The sequence below is a fragment of the Anser brachyrhynchus genome (assembly GCF_964034855.1).
Source record: "Anser brachyrhynchus genome assembly, chromosome: 6".
Lineage (NCBI taxonomy): Eukaryota > Metazoa > Chordata > Aves > Anseriformes > Anatidae > Anser > Anser brachyrhynchus.
Genome location: NC_137700.1, coordinates 33,311,644 through 33,331,727, shown reverse-complemented (window position 1 = coordinate 33,331,727; position 20,084 = coordinate 33,311,644). Strand labels below are relative to the sequence as shown.

Below are 20,084 nucleotides of genomic sequence, written 5' to 3'. Positions count from 1 at the left end.
AAAGAACCTTCTCTGTTACGTGTGAATTTTTCAAGCTAGCATTAATAGCTACTACCACGTTTGTTTCCCTCAACTATTACTCAATTGAAACTAAGATTAAACATTTGAGGATGCAACACCTGAAATTTATAGTCTCCTAGTCCCCAGAATTCCCTGGAACACAAGCTGAAGGAACCTATATAAGCCTCCTTTCCTATAAAGTTGAATTTCTTTTTGCTTAAGTACTTTTTCTGTATTTAAGGAGAAAAGACTGTTTAGAAGAAGAGTATATGCTATCTCAGATCTAAAGTTAAGTAAGTTCTGTAAGTTCTTTCAAAACTTGACTCTTTGCATAGCTGATATCTTAGCAAAAATGCTAATTGTATTGAGCTACAAAAGGACCAACAGGTGCTTAGCTCAGGTATAAGGTATTAGAGAAATGAATATTTCAGAAAGACTTAGTCTTGATTTCAGGGTACCAAGTGATCCCGTTCAATAGATACCAGCTTATTTTGAAATTCTCAAGTTTTTGGCTAGAATCGATGTAACTAATGAAATTTGTTCCAGAGAGGTATTTTACCTGGAAGTAGGTTAATCTATAGCTTTACCTCTGGAGACTACTGATGTTCCATATTCTCCTAAAGATGTTATATTTTTTGCTATATCAAAGGTGGTAATCTAGGCTTCTTACAGCTTCCTATAAAAAGGGTGTTGATATTTGTAATGAAGTTTTACCTGTGGTTGCTTAAGAACTGCTTTTTATTATAGCTTGGAAAAAAAGGCTATATGTTTAGGGAATGGGAGTCTTCACCACAGTTTATTTCTACTAGTTATTCTTATTATGTTTGTTCTTTTTCTGGAATTTTTTTTCACAAGAGGAACCTCTGGAAACTTTATCAGGAATATTGGACCCTGTGGAGGGGGTGAGGAAGGCTTCTTCAGCCTTAGTAAATACATTGCCAGTTCATGGTCTGAAATGTTTTTCAAAGCCTTTTTGTTCTTGCTAGCATCTGGGTGTACCTGGCAGAATTTTGTAAATTTTCATTCTATTTTCTTCATTCTTGTAGCTCCAAGTGTGTGAGGGACTGTGCTGTAAGAGGGAGATTGGGTAATACCCATTTCATAAGTCAGCAGTCATCCTCATCACCTTCTTGCAAAAACCCAAAAGTTGCTGGGGCTTCGTCTGTGTGTTTAGTTTAGCAGAGTTTCACGTGATATTCTTCTCCATTTTCATGGCCAAAATTCCTGTGTGGGTAGGAAGCATGATGAGATTGCAACTGCTAGCACATGTGAGCCGTTTTGCAGTTCTGGTTTTGTTATGACCAAGTTATTTTGGAAGAATAGAAGGTAAGATTGACAAAGACAAATCTACAGCCTAGTGTAACTGAGGTAAGTGACTTTGCACAGACATAAGGATAGACTACACTTGTATCTTTAATCTGTAGTAGATTAGCCTGAAGAAACATAAAATACATTATCTGCCTCCCATGTCTGGTGTAAGGCTTAATAAATATTTGCAAGGCAGTTGAAGATTCTGGCAGGAAAGGGGCTATTACAAATGTGAAATACTATTATCAATCTAACGTGCTAAAAATATTCATTTCTTTGCCTCTGATAAAGCCTCTTGTTAACAAGCTATTTCACAAATGCCTAAATTAATTCAGTGTAAAATGATTCATTGCCATACTTGCAATAAAGAAAATATATACATGTTCCTAAAGAAGCCAGTTCTTACTCAAGGAGCAATCTTTGGCAAGGCTCATAAGTTCTGCTGTTAATTTAACAATTCTTTTCTTTTCCTCTGCCAAATCTACTTGCCAAAATAAAATAAGACAGTTCCTGTACTGTTTTACAGTACTTTAATTTTGTTTACTAAGTGTTTGGGGTAAGGTAACCTCAATTATCCTGCAGTTTTAAGGCAATTAAAATTAGTATGTAGGTGAAATATACAGGAACATGCAAAATCTTGAAAGTCTGACGTGCTGAGTTGACTACAAAAAATATAGGATTTATTGGCCTTAATTGTTTTAATTTATATATATAAAATCTAGAATTAAAACAACAACAACAACAACAAAAAAACTTTACCTGGGAAAGAGTATGTGAAATCTGTGCCTCGAAGGCCACACTGACATCTCCAGGAACAGTACAAATACATGATATATCTAGATTTCAAAGGGCCTTAAACAAATACTTGGTAAGGTAAAACTCTTCAAAAAGTTTTTTTTATTGTAATTTCAAAGAAAATACTAAGAAAATGGTTGACCTTGTGAATGACTACATGTGCCTCAATCCAAACCTCAAAAAAGTCTGCACTGGGAGAAGCCTGGAAAAGGGATACTAGGCTAGCCTATAATGGATAAAAATACGTAGTGAGCTCACATTCAGCAAACTAGTGGTGAAATTACACTGCTATTTTAGTCAGTTTTGTCAGTTTATCAGTTACAGAATCAATTCAGAAAGGTGTATTTTTGTCTCCATAGATGTAATTTAGTCTTTCTACCTTCCTTTTTTTTTTTTACTTACAGACTTGGAAAAGTATGAAACTAGGGACTCAAAACTCAAAAGTATGGATTAGAAAGTAAATTAATATTATTTAGTGTTAAGTTGTTTGAAATATACTTTGGTTCTGAAAATACCAGAATATCATTGGATAGCATTTAAAAAATCTCTCGGATTATTTTTGCTGTAATAATTCTATGTAATTAAGCTAATTTTCTGAATTTGGAACTTGAGGATCATAAGCCTATACAAATAAATAAATCTTATAACAGAGCAAGAAACTAGTAATGTGCAAACTATTCATCCAGATTTTATGCAAAGCTCTAGCATACATGAGAATATTTTCAATTCTGTTTGCTGTGTAGCTGTAAGGTTGATGCTAAAGTGTTGAATCTCTGCAGAGCTTATGAGGTAAAAAGAGTTGAAGATATAGCAGTTGTAAACTTTAACTACTTCACAGATCTTTTGAGGAAGGATCTTCTCTGATAGCCTCATCTAATGTGATTAAGGAGCTCATCAATTTACAGCATTAACCGACTGATATTTTTACTAGTGCTGTATCAAAGTAAACTTCAGTTGTCATAGCTGATATTTTTCCAAGCACTTTTTAATATTGGCATACAGTCAAATCAGTTTAACTGACCATTTCCCTTGAAAAACACATTGGCAATATTCTTTCCATTGGTCTGAATCTCAGCTGGTACAAATGGCCGCAGTTCCACTGGTGTAAATAGAGATATGATGAGCAATACCAACTAGGGACTGAGTTTCTTAATGTTATATCCCACTGAACTCCTGCAGTTTGCTAAACCATGGTTAATGTCCTGCCACAGCCTATTGCAATAACTGTGAATATTGGCCAGTTTCAGAATACTGCAAATGTATTATTTATATCACCAAATGTCTTTTATAAAACACAAACCAAATTGTACAGACAACCTCCATTATTTCCTTGTGGCTGGAAGGCAAATCTCTCACTTTCTTTTAACAGAATATAACTTTGATTGATTTATAGCTTTGCAGATCATTCCTTGTGTGATTGTTGAATTCACTGTCCAACAGGGACTACAGAAGCTGTGTGTTCTGGCAAGTGCTATTCATCTTCTATGCTTCAGTCCCCTGTTATGTTATTCTGATGTCTATGTACTACAGTAGCAATGATCACTGTAGCTGAACAGGAGGCTGAGATTAGCAGTCCATACTCACACATAGCTAAACACTTATATTTTTGAGCCTTTGGGAATCTGTAAACCCTATGAACAACATATTCAGCCCTCCTGTGTGAGATACTGGATGATGTTTTTGCTACAAGACTTTGGGGATGGAAGCGTACTTTCAGTTTAGTTTCACTGGCAGTTCTGCAAACAGATAGCAGCTTTTCTCCTGGTAAACAGTTCACCTCTTTAGACTAAGCTAAGGATGTAAAATCTGACAGCAGTGATGGTAGACACCCAAACCAGTTGTCAGGATGTTTGGGCATCCTGAAGAACTGTGAGTTTCACTCAGCTGTTCACTTTTTGCACATGGAAAATACCAAAAAGCAGTTGGCCCACATGGATGTGGTTTTAGAAAAATGGAAATATGAAAATGTGAAATCAGTTGTTTTTTTAAAAAAAAAAAGCTAATAGACCTTACAAATCTTGATGTATAGCTCTAAAAATTCTTCTTGCTGTTAACTCCAGATGGTTTTTTTTTAAAAAAAAAAAAAGCTGAAATTAGCCCTGGAGAAGAATAATCATTACTTACACCACAAAGCACAAAAATCAAAAGGCAGGTCAGGATGTAGTGGGGAAAGAGCAGCACAGAGGAAAATTTCAAGATGCTTTTTAGTAGTCTTGTGCCTTGGCTGGATGTTCATGAACAGACATGCACATTGTGATCTCAGTGGTTCAGATTCTACAGATGCTTTGACTGATGTAGTGATTCCTCAAAAAAGACTTGCTTCAATTGACTGTCTTTGTAACATAATCAAAGATAGTATTGGAGCGGTTTAGATCCCATGACATTTGAACTGATACGTGACTTGGAAAATAGAGAGCACTTTCACTTTGCATAACAAATAGGTTGTTACTGATTTTTTGAATGACTTGTGAATGTGCAGTTTGCTGTGATTAAGCAGCATCATTTTGTATACTTTGCTCAATAGTTAAACCATTGTCACTTCAGAAAATAAATCAGTTTTTAAAATTGTACAGCAGACAAATACTTCTATTTCACATGAGATGAATTAGATGTTAATGTCTTCCTAGAATCAGTATTATTTTAAAGAAAGTGATGGGAATCATACTAGCATGGTAATACTTTAAAACTGAAATTCTGTTGCTTTGTGTTATAGTATGATCAAGAAATACTATGTGGACAGTTTAAATTGTTTATGTAGGTTAATGTGTTTACCTGAACTTCTCAGCTGTGACAACTTCAGCCAGACACTTTGAACTTCAGAACTGGAAAAGAGTGGCACTAACATTCCTAGTTAACCACCCACAAAGAGAAGAGAATTGCTTCTTTAATATAGCATATTTGTTTTCACTGTTTCTGTTTTCAGTCAGAGTTGGAGAGCATCATCCCTGCTCTTTTCTATACTGCAAAGGTCCATTTTAGCTATTTTGCAATAGGAGGGCTTGTGAGCCTGAGCTGGCTTCCCTGCACGTGATCACAACCTATATTTGATTGTAAGTGGAAAGTAAGTTCAGCAGGATTCTTTTTCTTTTTTTTTAAGGGGTGTGTATCTTCTATTTTATGTAGGAACATTTTTATAGTTTGTAAAAAGAATGTAGATAAAACGTCTGCTCGAGGGGATTTCCAGCAAGCAAGGGAAAGATTGTATGTTCCTGTAGCAATCACTTGGTAAGAGAACAAGGTGTGAGGGCTGTTGCAACTGTTCTCTACATGCCGAATTTCTAGGGATCTTGCAGACAAATGGAGGGTAGTCCAGAGGGGAACAGCAGAAAAATGATAAAAGACTTGGAAAATGGAAATTGCAAGTGTGATAAAGAGGATTGACCATATAGCACTTAGAGACGACATAACTGTCTATACATACATAAAGGGATATAGCAGAGAGAATGGGGACCAATTATTCTCTCTAGTCATCAAGGGCAGAACAAGACTAATGGATTTAAGATGTTGCAGTGAAAATGTCGCTAACATTAGGAAATAATTTGGGTAGGAGAACAATCAGGACAATGGATGATGCTCTCAAGGGGGAGTTGGGTGGGATTTCTGTCACTGAACTTGACATCCATCTCAGGAAATGGATCTTATCGTGCCCTAAATTTTCCTACTTTACTCTGCACTGGTGTGGCCTCACCTTAAGTACTGTGTGCACTTCTGGGCATCACAGTATAAAAAGGGCATAAAATATTACACAGCGTCCAAAGGAGGGCTACGAAGATGGTGAAGGGTCTAGAGAGGGGGAAGGCCCTAGAGGATCAGCTGAAGTAGATTGGTTTGTTCAGCCTTGACAAAAGAAGACTGAGGAGAGGCCTACAGCCTCACCGTAGGCCTACAGCCTCACCGTAGGCCTACAGCCTCACCGTAGGCCTACAGCCTCACCGTAGGCCTACAGCCTCACCGTAGGCCTACAGCCTCACCGTAGGCCTACAGCCTCACCGTAGGCCTACAGCCTCACCGTAGGCCTACAGCCTCACCGTAGGCCTACAGCCTCACCGTAGGCCTACAGCCTCACCGTAGGCCTACAGCCTCACCGTAGGCCTACAGCCTCACCGTAGGCCTACAGCCTCACCGTAGGCCTACAGCCTCACCGTAGGCCTACAGCCTCACCGTAGGCCTACAGCCTCACCGTAGGCCTACAGCCTCACCGTAGGCCTACAGCCTCACCGTAGGCCTACAGCATTGTTAAAAGGGGGAGCAGAGGGGCAGGCATGGATCTCTTCTCTCTGGTGACCAGTGATAAGACCTGAGGGAACAGCATGAAGCTTCAAAAGGGGAAGTTCAGGCTGGGTATTAGGAAAAGGCTCTTCACTGAGGGTGTTCAGGCACTAGAACAGGCTCCCCAGGGAAACAGTCACAGCACTGAGTCTTCTGGAGTTCAAGAAGCATTTGGGCAACACTCTCAGACATATGGTTTGACTTTTGGGTGGTCCTGTGTGGAGCCAGGAGTTGAATTCAATGATCTTTGTGGGTCCCTTTCAACTCATGGTATTCTATGATTAAAGTTTACCAAAACTAAAAGGTCTTTGTCCTGCAAACCCGAATGAAAGAAGGTAACCCCAGATGAAGCTGGAAGTCTTTGCTTGAATAAAAGCTGTCTGTATGATGTCATGTACTTTCGTAAATCTTTAACAGGTGGTGAGGTCTGCCAACCAAAGAAGCAAGTTCACAGATAAATGTTCACAGATTGCAAGATATGATTTTTTTTGCCTGTCAAAATCCACTTACGCTTGTCTCTTGCTCATGAAAAAGCTGAATCAATAAAGCATCTTCCATTTTGTGTGCACTTTATGAATAGGTTTACATGCTTAAACACCACAAATCCATCTTTTTGAAATTTATATTCAGAATGGAACATCTGCTTACTGCTTGTCTGAATTCAGTTGTCTATTGATTTTTTATTCAAATATAGGTATATTTTATCCTAGGTATATGGCTGAGTCAACATCCAAAAATGTCTCACAACAAGTATTTCCACCACAATAATTATGAGATGAATTTCAGTAAGTGGGAAAAATAGACTATTTGGTATGTAATGCCATTATAGAATTCATGTGATTGGTTTATTCTCTGCATCAGTGTTTCAGGAGAATTTTGGTCAAGGACAGTCATTCTGCTTTTATTAGTAATTGCTCAGGCTCAACAGAAAATCCAAAAAATGCTAATGAATTTAATGAATCAAAACTTTCATTGCCTGCCTGCTACTTCTTGTGTCAAACTCCAGGGAAATTACAGTGCTGACAGTGTTTGATGAACAGGATAAAATCACAATTCTCTCAAGAAGCCAGACTTACAGCTGTAGCTGCATTGAAAGACATAGCTTTCTTTGTGACTGGCTAGCCATGATAAAGAAAAGGCACCATATAACTTGCCAAAAAGGATTGGCCTCACTGTATTAAAGTTTTAGGAAATACATAGGGCTGTTGGCCATAACTAACACAATTAGGCAGACATGGAAATCTTCCATTCCCCTAATTGGCATTGTGATCTATCCTCTGAACTGGTTATGTTTTTCCATAGGTGACAAGAAAGTTGTGGGTGTTATTGAGTACCCTTAAGCTTGAGGATAATAACCTCATAATTTCAAAATCATATTTCCTTCTAGAATTCACCAAACATTTCCTAGAGTGACGTAGTCAGCTGGCCTTCCGGTTTTATTGCTTCATCTTATTTGCTTCTCATTCTGGCTACTTAGATTTAGGGTGTATTGCAAACTTTAAATTAGTTGCATATAGTAGTGCTTACAAAAATAATAACATATATATACTGTGTCCTCTGTTACCTTACAGTAGAAGGTAACTTTAAGCAGTAGGTTTACTTAAACTTCTTTTCTTAATGCTAAGTAGCTTATTTGGTTGTCTGATCTATATGGAGTAGCAGAGAGAGTTTGCTTCTGTGATAATGATGAAAAGGATAATGAGATACCAGGGAAATCTTCTGGTGGTGTTATAAATAGATGAAAATATGCAAGTATTAATATCCAAAGTCAGATCTTTTTTTTCCTGTATAAGCAGATAGTCACATCTCAGATTTCTCAGGGGTTTCTAACTGCATCACATGCAGGGGTTGTGGGTTTTCTTAAGGAAGTTTGCTACTATATTGAATTTCAATGCCTAATGTCATTCTTTGGAGCTCCAGATATCAATGTCTAGTAGCCATGTCACATCAACAAGGACCTGTTCCTCAAAAACTCCATGCAGACCAGGTTTAGGGAAGATAGAGACTCAGTCCCTCCAGCAGCTGGCACCAGGCACACAGGTGGCAACCCATGGCCCCACTCCAGCTGCTGGTGTGGAGCCCCCTCACTCACACTGCTCCCCCCAGTAGCTGGTTTTCAAACACATCACTCCTGTGCTATGGCTGGGAGTAAAAGACCCCTACACATTCCAGTAGGTGATGCAAGGAATCCACTCACTCCACCAGCTAGCACCAGTGCGTGTGGAGGCCTTACAACCCCAGCCAGATTCCAGGAGCTGGCACCCAGCCCACTCACCAGTCTCCCTGCAGCTGGCACCCTGGCTCAAAGTCTGTGGAGCCCTCTCTAGGTCCAGAGAGGGCCCTCCAACTACTGGTGCCACAACCCTCACTCACTCCAGTAGCTGGAGCGAGGGTGCCTACACCTGCAGATTGACTCGAGTAGCTGGCACCCAAGTCTACTCATGACATTTCCCCAGAAACTGGCATTCAGTACACGAAGTCTGTAGGACCCTTTCTACGTCCAGAGAACTAAGCCCTCCCACAACTACTGATGTCAGGACCCCCATTTGCTCCAGCAGCTGGCACCACCATCAGCGGGCCTACACCCCTGCCCTGACTTCAGCAGCTGGCACCAGTTTCACTCTCACACACACAGGTCTCGCCAGGAGCTCGCGTGATAGAGGGTGTAAATACACTGAGAGATAGTTAAGGAAAGATTTAATGAGAAAACAAGAAGGTAGGAGTGTAGTGATCAGGGTTTAGTGAGACAAGCATACTCGCTTGCCCTTTTCTACCCTTTCTAAGATATCCCACTTCTCTGCTCCTCCTACTTTCCCTTCCTCCTGCATGCCCCAATGGGTTTGCAGAGCTTGGCAGTTCCTGCACCCTCCCAGTCCAGGCTCCACCCCACTTCACAGTCACATCAGCCACAAAATCAGGGCTGAACATCAATTGGTGTGACAGGGAGGTTTGTTTTCATTGTCTCCATTTTGTTTTGTCAGGTCTGTGTCTCAGCATTTTGCTTATTGTTCCTCCTTCCTTACTTCTTATCATTCCAATCCAGAAATTCTCACTCAGACAACCTTGCTTGAATCAACCTTCCCACCATCCTTCCTCATCAATTAGTACAGCTGACCAGGTTTTGATTCCCATCACTTCCTCCCTTTCTTATTATCACTTATTGCATTGGAAAAGGCCCTTCACCGGATACCCTTAAAGGAGCAGGCACTCTTCTACATATCCTTACAAAAATTCTGCTGGGAAAAAAAAAAATAAGAAAGGGAAAGAATGTTCATATTTAACCCTACTTTGAAGGCAAAATGAGATGATGAAGGGAAAAAAAAAGGAAAAACAAAAAGAAGGGGAAAAGGGGAAACAGCAGGTCTTCAGGTTTTCTCACATAGGAAGAGAGCTATCAGCAATTTTGCTTCATGCCCTTTCAATCACTGAGTTTGCTCCGTAGAGAGGAGCAGGAAATGCTTGACCAGTGCTTGCTACAAACCTGACTGATTAATTCCAGGAATATATTCTCTATACAAAAAGAGAGCATAAACTAATTCTTTTTCTGGCAGTTATTAATGAGCACGTACACATACATGGATAAAGTATTGATGAGATATGCTAATCTCAGTAAAGATAAGAAAGAACTTGCAGGCTGGTTTCATTTTAAGTCTATCAGCAGTACACATTTGTCATTGATACATATCTAATAAACTATGTATGGAAGACATCTTGATAACTCACTTCCAATAAAGTTTTTGCAGCAGTAGCATAATTCCTTAACTCATTCCCATTGTACCTTTTATAATTTACAGATGAGTGGATCTAACTTAAGAAGCTCTCTGTAGTTAGGTTAAGTAATAAATAGAAACTTTTTTTTTTCTTCCCTTTGGTATAAATACAACAGCGCAGACTCTCTAGCTGTATTCTGCATAGACAGCAAGTTCACAAATCAGTGTGTGCCAAGCATATCCAATTCTTATTATGCATTTTATCATACTGTACAGTGTAAAAAATACTTCTTAGCAAGCATGCTTGTTATGGGAGACAAAACAGAAACATGGTTAAAGATCTGATCAAATTCTGAGCCAGTCATGCCAGGCATGTACTATCAAATGTCAGCTCTACAGCCTATAGGATCTAGAGGAGACATTTCCTACCTTTTTAGAAATACTTCCCTGACTTCTGCAGCAAATTATAGTATGTGTTGCATAATGAGTTATGTTAACCACTTACATTATAGGTGTCTTTTTTTGTTGTTGTTGTTAAGATTTTGTCACGGGATCCAATTGCTGACAGTTGATTCTGTCTGATTTAAATTCGTACTTTTCCTCTATAGGCATATAGTTCAAGACTCATGGATTTTTTTTTGTCACAAGTTTTATTTTATCATGATGAATAAGTGACCAGAAAAGTCATGCCACTTTTAGAAGACATGAGGAAATCAGAATTTTTTTCATCTTATGAAAAGTGTTTATAAAATAATTATATTTTCTTTATGTAGTCTATGTTTTGTGCCTCATTGAAGCTCTGTATTCTTCGGAAGTAGCTACCGATGGCCAAAACTGATGAGTTGTCAGATTACTGTCTGGAAGTAAAAATTGTTCCACACGTAAAAGAATCAACCATTTCTGATTTAATTAAAAAAATAATAATAATCCAAGTTGGCTCTGAATGAATCTAGATGGGCCTCCATAAACTTTGTAGTTAGGCTGACATGCCTAGGATATGTAACACTTAGTACAACATCCAGACTTCATTGGAAGACAGCGTGAAGATTGATCCTGATGCTGTGGAACTTTGATCAGGATCCTGGTCTTCATATTTGAGAAATACGAGTTTGTTATCACAAAGAGTCCTGGAATAATTCCTGGAGGAATTACTTTGAAAAGAAGACACTTGTAGTCTTTATTAGAAAGTGTCTTCAGAAAAAGAAAAAAAAAAAAGAAAGAAAAAAAAACCTCCACATCACACAGGAGTGTTTTTAGTCTTGCCAACTAACAGAAAGACGAGTATTTCACTTCCTTATACTGCTTAGCATATATGAGAGAGAAAAGAGGGAAGAGTGACTGTTTGGATGATCTTATACTCATTCTGCTTCTCAAAGGGCTTTAGTGGTATCACTTCCATTTCTGATCAAAGGGGATTATCAGGATTTCTTTTTAGTGGATGTGCAGATCTAAAACAATACTCACAAGCATGTGAACACAGAATAAAAATCACCTTCAAAGCCCTAAAGAAGATACAAGAGATGGTGCATTTACATTTTAAATTTTTATTCTAAATCCAGCCCAGAGTACCTGAAGGAGGGAGGGGTATTTAAAAATTCATAATAAAGTTTTGGATCTGGAATCCTAGCATATTTCCTGTTGAGGGAGTCCATACATCACAAAATGCCATCACCACATTTATTATGTAGATCATCCTCTTGAAATATAGCAATAGATGATTTTTGTCTCTTGGGATGTTCAGGACTTAGACCATGTTGAATGATAATGGTTTGTGCAGAAACTTGCACTGCTACTCTTCTTACAGCATTGATTTGTGGATAAAGAAAGGGACTTTTTTTTTTTCTCTAAAAGCTGACAATCAACGCTTCCCAGAGCACTTAAATTAATACAGAAAGAAAAAAAGTTCAGATGAGTTTTCAGCACAGTTATACATCAAAGTTCTACCAATGCATTATGCATTTCTCTTCTCTTTTGAATCTTCCTTACGTGCCTTTCCCCATACTCCTAAACAGAAATAGCTCCTTTCATCATGCTATTGGCATAAATAGCGGCAGGACCAATTTAGTGAAACTGTTATATTAATTTCTGTATAAAGAGCATTTTACTTTGTGGAAAAAAGAAATGATCACAGCAAGCAGACTGCTCTGAATCCAGGATTCTCTACTGCAAGCTATGAATTTGTGGTTTATATTCAAAATAATCATGAATATACAATGTTAATAGCACTGTATGGCTAACATGCAATTCACCTTTCTCAGCAGCCAAATCATTTTTTTTTAAACAAATAATTTGATATTAAATTAGTGCCAGTCTCTCAAAGCCTTTCCAACAATTAAGCTACACCCAGACTTAACTATTAAGTGGTAGCTTCACTGCAATGATTTGGATCTTAAAAAAAAAAAAATAATAAAATAAATGTTGGCTTAATGTGACAGCTGTTTTGCAAATAAATGTTTTAAACTAGAGTTTTTAAATCCTAGATAGATATCTAGAGCATGGAGCATGCAGTGACACAGTGAGCAGTTTGAACTCTGCTCTCAGAGCACTGTTATTAGTGTTCCTTGAAAGAGCAATCAGTTGATCCATTACTGTACCCTGTCCATATCTCCTTTCCCAAAGAAGGAATAATTGGCTATATATGAAGAGATATTTGCCTAAGTGAGTCTTCAAGACTTCTAAAGATACAAATTCTGCAGTTCCCGTGGCTAGCCTGTCTCTGAGCTGCAGTAGTCCCCTGGCTGAGAAGTTTTTTGTGACACCTAAGCTGAACATGTTTTGCTTCGTCAGCTGATAGTAAAAAATCCTGCAACTTGTCATCTTCTGATTCATAAGCAGCAAAAACTGAAGCACATTAGGATGCTCAGTGCATGTTTAAAGTGATTTGAAGTTACGTGATGGTTGTTTATGATATAAAAACAACATTCTGAAGAAACATCCAACCCTAAGAATTTGAATTCCTCAAATGTGATGTAGATTTTCTGTGAAGCCTTGGGCAAGGCCCTTCACCTTTAAAGACTTCCTATCAAAAAAGGCACAAAAATTTGACTTTAACAGCCTCTATGTGTGATGAGAAATGATCACAAAATTTGCAGGTGTATTGTACAACCTTCCTTACATCTCAGCACAGTGGTTTAAGTGGCTCACCATTAGGAAGGACTCAACTGCTGTCTTTGAATCATTTTCCCTTTTTTCCTTCCTCCACTTTTTTTCTCCTCCTGCTATATGTATTTACGTTGTGAAGCAACAAGGGTATTGAAAGTAACAATCAGCTCACGATGAAATCCCTGGCTGCTAGATCAGCAATTACCTTGTTTTCACAAGTTCTACATTAGTTTGAAATGTTATTTGAGGTTCAGTGTCTTTCAGATTAAACTGACATTTAAAAAAAAAAAAAAAGGAGAATATTCATTCTCTCCTAACCTTTGGAAATGACATTGGGTTCAGACATTACTATCTGCCTACTTGCTCTTATCATTCTATACAGTGCCCAGGCTATTATTTTCTTTAACCTCTGATACATGTTGATGAGCTGGCCTACGTGCCAAATACCAGAAACACTTTGGTAAAAGAGCAGTAGTGACCCAAAATATATTTGATCTTGTTTCTTGGCATTTATGTCATCATTATTTCACTGCACAAAAATGGTAAAAAATAAATAAAAAATAAAAAGAACTCTCAGCTCCTGCTAACATGAAGCCCTTCAAACAGAAATAGCCTGTGCGGTAGTGGCAGAGGGCCAGCAAAGGACATTTGTCCCAGGGTCTTGCATAAATGCCAACCAGTTAATTGCATGTTCCCTGCACTTTTTTTTTTTTCCTTCATATTGAGGAATGAAGCTTCATCCTCCTTACAATTGTTTTATAGTTGACTTTTGAAACATTCAATTTCTTACCAGAAAAATCTTGTTCATTTGGCTATTCAGTATTCAGCTTCTCTAGAAGTATTGTTATTGGGTGAAAAGCAGCTTCACACTCAACATAGACAAGAAGAATGTTTGAGGGGAAACATTTTCATCTGCACTGAGGATGTACAACCCACTCTGTGCTGAAGAGGGGAAAAAGCCTTCAAGGTGTGGTAGGTACCCTATATGTCCTGTAAATACCTTTGTTGCTCCACTCCCTGGGAAATGCCTTATCACTCTTACCACTCAAGATCTGAATTTAATTTCCTCTGGAGTGAATGTCCTCCTCTGGAATGGATGATTAAGTGATTCACTATAACTGAAACTGCCTGTGAAGACAATGATCCAGTAAGTAGAAAATAAGATTCCTGCCATTATTACTATCTTTTACTATTTTTTTTCTATTACAATTACTTTTACTATTACAATCTTACATCATTGGAAGGACAGTAAGTTACTCAGTGCCATCTGAAGTCTCTTCTTCACATTTTTGATGTCTAAGACTGAGTGACCAACCCTTAGCACTTTCTTCAATGAGCTAATGTGAACACTAGTGTCCTGCGAAACAAGAGAGCTGGGAAGTCCAGGGATGAAGCTCACTAGGGAAATACGTAAACTTTTCATGAAATTCAAAGACCCTCTATTGCGAGCCCTCTATTAATTCAGGTCTTTTGCCAAAATTATCCTAGCTCAGTTCAAGTATCAACACTGTAAATGAAGAAGGGCTAGAGTATCTTTAAAATCCATTAGGACTCTACAACCATTTTGTAATTGTCTTCAAAATAATACCAGTGACAGAATTCATTTTAAAACCATAGGTACAGATTATAAGTACCTTGGAATAGAGAGTCCAAAAGCAGGAATAACTGCAATGGGTCAGATGCCCTGTTCTCTGACAGGGTACAATGTTGGCAATGCTATTAGCTAAATGTCTGAACTCTTGATTTCTTTTGCAAGCCAAATAATTAGGCTGAAATCCTCCATCAAGCTTCTGCTGTGAACTGTAAAAATTGTATGCTCTAGCAGCTTCTTCAGGAAGGATCCAAACCACATTATAGGAAGAAAAAAAAAAAAAGTGAAATGCTGGCTGCTTTCATTACTAACTGCATTTTGATTAGTTATTAATGTGCTATTCAGTGTTGAATTTTGTACCTTTACCTGATGATAGAACTGCAGCAGCACCATAGAACAATGGAAATATTAAACCTGAATGTGGAAAACAAGGGATAAAAAGAACATACCAGGGAAATAGCAAAAATCTACTACATTTCTGTGAAATGAGGCTATATACAAAATATTCTCTGCACATGGATGGTAATAGGTTAGTAAGATTTCGATATGTAGTTCTTGTGGTTTAACCTCGGCAGGCAGCCCAGCACCACCCAGCCGCTTGCTCGCTCTCCCCAGGTGGGATGGGAGGCAGAACTGAAAAGGAAAAAGTGTGAGAACTCATGGGTTGAGATAAAGACAGTTTCCTAGGTAAAGCAAAAGCTGCACATCCAAGCAAAGCAAGGAATTCAATCACTACTTCCCATCAGCAAACAGGTGTTCAGCCACTTCCAGGAAAGCAGGGCTCATCACACGTAACAGTTTCTTGGGAAGACAAACACCATCACTCCAAATGTCCACCCCTTCCACTTTCTTTACTCCAGCTTTTATTTCTGAGCATGATGCCATAAGGTATGGGACATCCCTTTGGTCAGTCTGGGCCAGCTGTCCTGGCTGTGTCCCCTCCCAGCTCCTGGTCCTGAGTCCCCTACATCCCCAGCCTCCTCACTGGCAGGGCAGCATGAAAAGCTGAAGAGTCCTTGGCACTGTGTAAGCACTGCTCTACAACAAATGAATAATATCTGCAACCTAAATATGAGGGTGTTATTACCACTATTTTCATCAAAAATCCAAAACACAGAATCATATGAGCCACTATGAAGAAAAGTAACTTTATCCCAGCCAAAACTTTGACAGCCATCCATAATCTGTCACCTGAAAGTGCACATACATTTGTGCAAATGCACTTGGTGCATTTGTGTTGGCCCAGCTTGCTGAAATCAGAAAATAAGTCCAGGTCACCATGTATCTAAGGATGGAAGACTCAGGCTTTCCTTCTCCTTGGCATGCAATTTGATAATTTGTTACTGTGCACCAAGTGACAACCCCAGATGGAAATGTTAGTTGCTTTGTGCTTTGTTTTCACCCTAATTAGTTTTCTTAATTTTTCACCTACCTTGGAGTAAAATGTACAAATAAGAGGGAGAATTCCTCAGGTAGGTGTGTGTGTTGAGGTACTCACCTTGCAATCATAGCTGACTGCTGGAAATGTTGAACCTGAACTTACAGTTCCCTGAGCTGTGACAAATACAGGACATGGGTCACCGTGAAAAGGGAGCACTTTTCATTATTTTGGTGTGACAGAGTGGAAATATTAGGCAGCTGAGCGCCAAAACAGGTTTGTTCTTAGTCTTTTACACGTTTATAGCGATTAAATAAATAACAGTTTTTAGCTGTAGTTTTTTTCTATATTTATTCATTGGAATAACACAGCTTTGTAGTAGTAAAAACAAAAACTACCACAAACTAATGCTGTCAATGGAGCTAAATATATTTTATGACTTTTTTGATCTTTAAGATCTTGACTTTCCCCAGGAAACTTTACCAGGCTAAACGTTTACTTTCACAGCCTTTTTTCTAATGAGCCATATTCATTCTTTATGCCATTTTCTGTGGAAATGATTAAATTCATCAATCAATGTTTGAATACATATTTTTTTTCAATGCTCTTGCATTGCTGATAGAGACATAGATATATTTAGTTAATGTCCTGTTATTTTTAAAAATGATTGATCTATAAGCAAAGAATAGATTAATTCACTAAGAAATTCTTACTAAGAAAGGCTGAGGAATTTCAGGGAAGAACAGATTCAAATTAAGACACCCCAATGTGGAATATGACGGGACTAAAAGACTAACAATGCATGACCAATAGAATAAGAAGTCAAGGGAAGAAAAGAATCTTATAATGTCCATTACTGCACTTCAGGCTGACTTTTACCCAATTATTTTTATCTTCAGCATAGCTTGCATGGATATTCCTGGCATGGCACATGACCTGTATCAGAGAGGGAATTTTAAGGGTCACTAGCCATCACAATATGTTACTTTCTGCCTTTGAAAAGGCCTATAAGGTGAAGTACATTCAGGCATCATTAGTGCTGTAGACGAATGAGAAGGAGGACTCACTAGTTAACTTTGGACATAAGCACTGGAGCTTGAAGACCCCTCTCCAATTCTTCTTGTGAAACGTAGGCAAATCATGTGGCCTTACTGCAGGTGCGTATACTTCTGGTGCTGTCTACACCAGGACTCCAGGCCCTGTCAATATTGTTTACACACATGCTTTTGTTTAAATGCAGCCCCATCCCTGGAGAAGTTTGTCCACAAACTCAGTGCATTTATCTCAGTCCAAGATCTTGTTCACGGCCTATGGCATTGTTGTGATAGACAGCTGAGGCTTCCTGCTCCAGCCTTCCCATCACCACAAACCCCATGGAAGGCCTACACTCCTGTGACCTAATACTGTGCAACCATAGCAAGGTAGTCAGGTATCCATCTTCAGATAATATCCTGTTCATACCATCACTGCCACAATATGGATTATACTCCCTGAAGAGAACAAGGAGGGAGCTCTAGAAAACATCAGTTTGGTTTTGACAATGCAGCCTCTTGTGTCCATTTCTCTTTTAAAATAGGCTCTTCAGATATCAGTGGAGTGAGTCCTTCTGTCTCTATTTCTTTGGTTGCTGCTGCACCTTTTAGACTAAATCCACAGTAGAAGACCCCACCACCTGCACAAAGCAGCAACCAGCCAACACTCAGCAGGGTGAAAATGAGGCCCTGCTTACCATGTGCAGCAGAGTAGGAGGCAGTGTGAGATCTGGAATTGGTGGTAGGAGGCCAAGAAACAGGTGGAATTTCTAGTTTTGAAAATGTTTCAGTGTCTTAACTGGTTATTCAGCTTAGTTTAATTAATATAATTCCATTAACCATTTTTTTTTCCAACTATGTTTTGTTATCTCTGTATTAGTAATCTAAGTAGCCTGAAATCCTGCCTAAGTCACATAATTCATTGTGACAATTTCCAGGAGAACTCAGAACCTGCTTGCACTGTGGAAGTTGAATGACCCAGAAAATTGTGGCCGAGTGAAGGTGTTTAACCTGGATGCCCCATGAAATGTTCCCATGTACTGTACTGGCAAAGATTTTTGTTTGGTTTTCCCTGAAAGACATATGTTATTAAGACCTGCAACTATTTGCTCAATATCCTTGTACTGACAATTCTGAACTACTTATGAGAACTGGAAGAACAGCCATTAGCTTTCTTGGGTTTTGTCCCATTGTCACGGCTGCACGTTTCTATAAACAGTCCTCTATAATAGCTCTTTTTTATTCAGTTTCTCCTACCTTAAGAGTGAATCAAAACTAAACATCACTGTAGTGACTTTTTTAACCATGGCTTTTTTTGACGCACAAGCAATATGGGAGAGGACATTTTGCACAGAAAGTGTTGACTCAGCCCAGAGCACAAAAGAACTGTAACCTCGTACGTGAGGCAAGGAAGAGGCTTTGTTGTGATATAGATAACTAGTGCTTCTGCAAACAGAAGACAAGAAAAGTACAGAGAAACAGATAGCTGATGTGGAACAGGGTAGCTAGTAACAACTCTAGCATCCTACGGTACCTTGTTCAACTTAAATGGAACATCCTTTGCTTTTGACCTAAAGTATATTTCAGCAGAATTTTGAAAATCATACTTTCTAAACACTGTCAGTAACTTTGTTAATCTATTAATTGGGCCCTGAATATAATCCCAAGAGGAAAAGTAGTTTGTGATTATTTTAATAGATTGCTATTCAAATACAGCTCCAAACAGAGCAGACATTTACCCAGACACGAATAGTATAAAATATTCTTAGTCTCGTATTGTTCCCATAGTCATAATAACATCCCATTCCAGAGTGCATTAGGATGTGTCTAGCATAGCTTATGAACTAATAATTTGTTAGCAATAATTCAAACCATGTCCTTCATTATCCAGAGGTATCCTGACAACAATAAACTACTCATTTTTTAAAGCAAACCAAGTCAGAAGTGCTATCAACATCTTAAGAAATATATGTATCTCCTGCCACTGAGTGAAGCAGTCATGTGGAAGGAAACTAGCCAAATGAATTAAGATGTCCCTGCCTTTGGAATTTGCTAGGAGGGTGGTGAGATACAATAATTGCTGTAGCAATATTATATTGGGCAAAAGATAGGAAAACAAGGGAAGTGTTAGAGGTGGTGTTTGTTTTTTGTTCTTGTCATAAAAGTAATTGATTTTAATTATCATAATAAATGTTCTAGCTGCTTTAGATAATTACATGCAAAGCCTTCCGTATAGATTAAATTTATGAGAGTGTTTGGGTCAGCACATCAGTACAGCTTACAGCTATACATGAAAAGATTTTGCTCAGAGTACGCTCTTAGAGATGTTGCTTTCTGAAAACATTCTCTCTTAAAGAAAAAAATAATAATAACTTATTTCTATTGCACCACAGGAAACACAGATGTTTCCTCTCTATATATAACCTGTATAAAACTATGTGCTCTGCAGATCTAACTTAACTAGGCTCAGAGTACTCAAAGGATGAGAACTTAGTGTAATACTTTGCTGCTCAAAAGGCCACTGTGAATCACACTGAAGTCATTCCTTGGCCTGGTTTATGTGAACATAGATGAAAAGGATTCAAACAGAACAGGCACCACCAGGACATGCCATAATTGAGGCATGAAAGACAGGATTTCATAAATTCTGACATTCATTTTACAAGCTAGCATGTACAAAAGCTAGAGTTTTTGGAGTTCATTTAGGGCTATGTGCAGTCTCTTTGCACAGGTGATATTACTAAATCTCTGCCAAAAGATCTCTGTGCCCTCAGCTCCCACTGATTTCCATTCCCCCTACTGCATTCTCTCTTGTACAGTACCAAAAAAAAAGATGTCTCTGTGGACCCCACCTGGAGAAATTCCATCAGCAGCCAGCCCCTGGCATGGGAGGTGGCACA

At 38.5% G+C, this 20,084-nt stretch overlaps 1 long non-coding RNA gene across 1 annotated transcript in view; it reads left to right on the top strand.

Annotated features, from left to right (window-relative positions):
* The first annotated feature begins 891 nt into the window (after window positions 1-891).
* LOC308197416 overlaps window positions 892-20,084 on the top strand; it is a 51,813-nt gene continuing 32,620 nt past the window's right edge. The window contains exon 1 of the long non-coding RNA XR_013952914.1: window positions 892-1,368. This is a non-coding gene — a long non-coding RNA (uncharacterized lncRNA). The remainder of the gene's footprint in view (window positions 1,369-20,084) is intronic.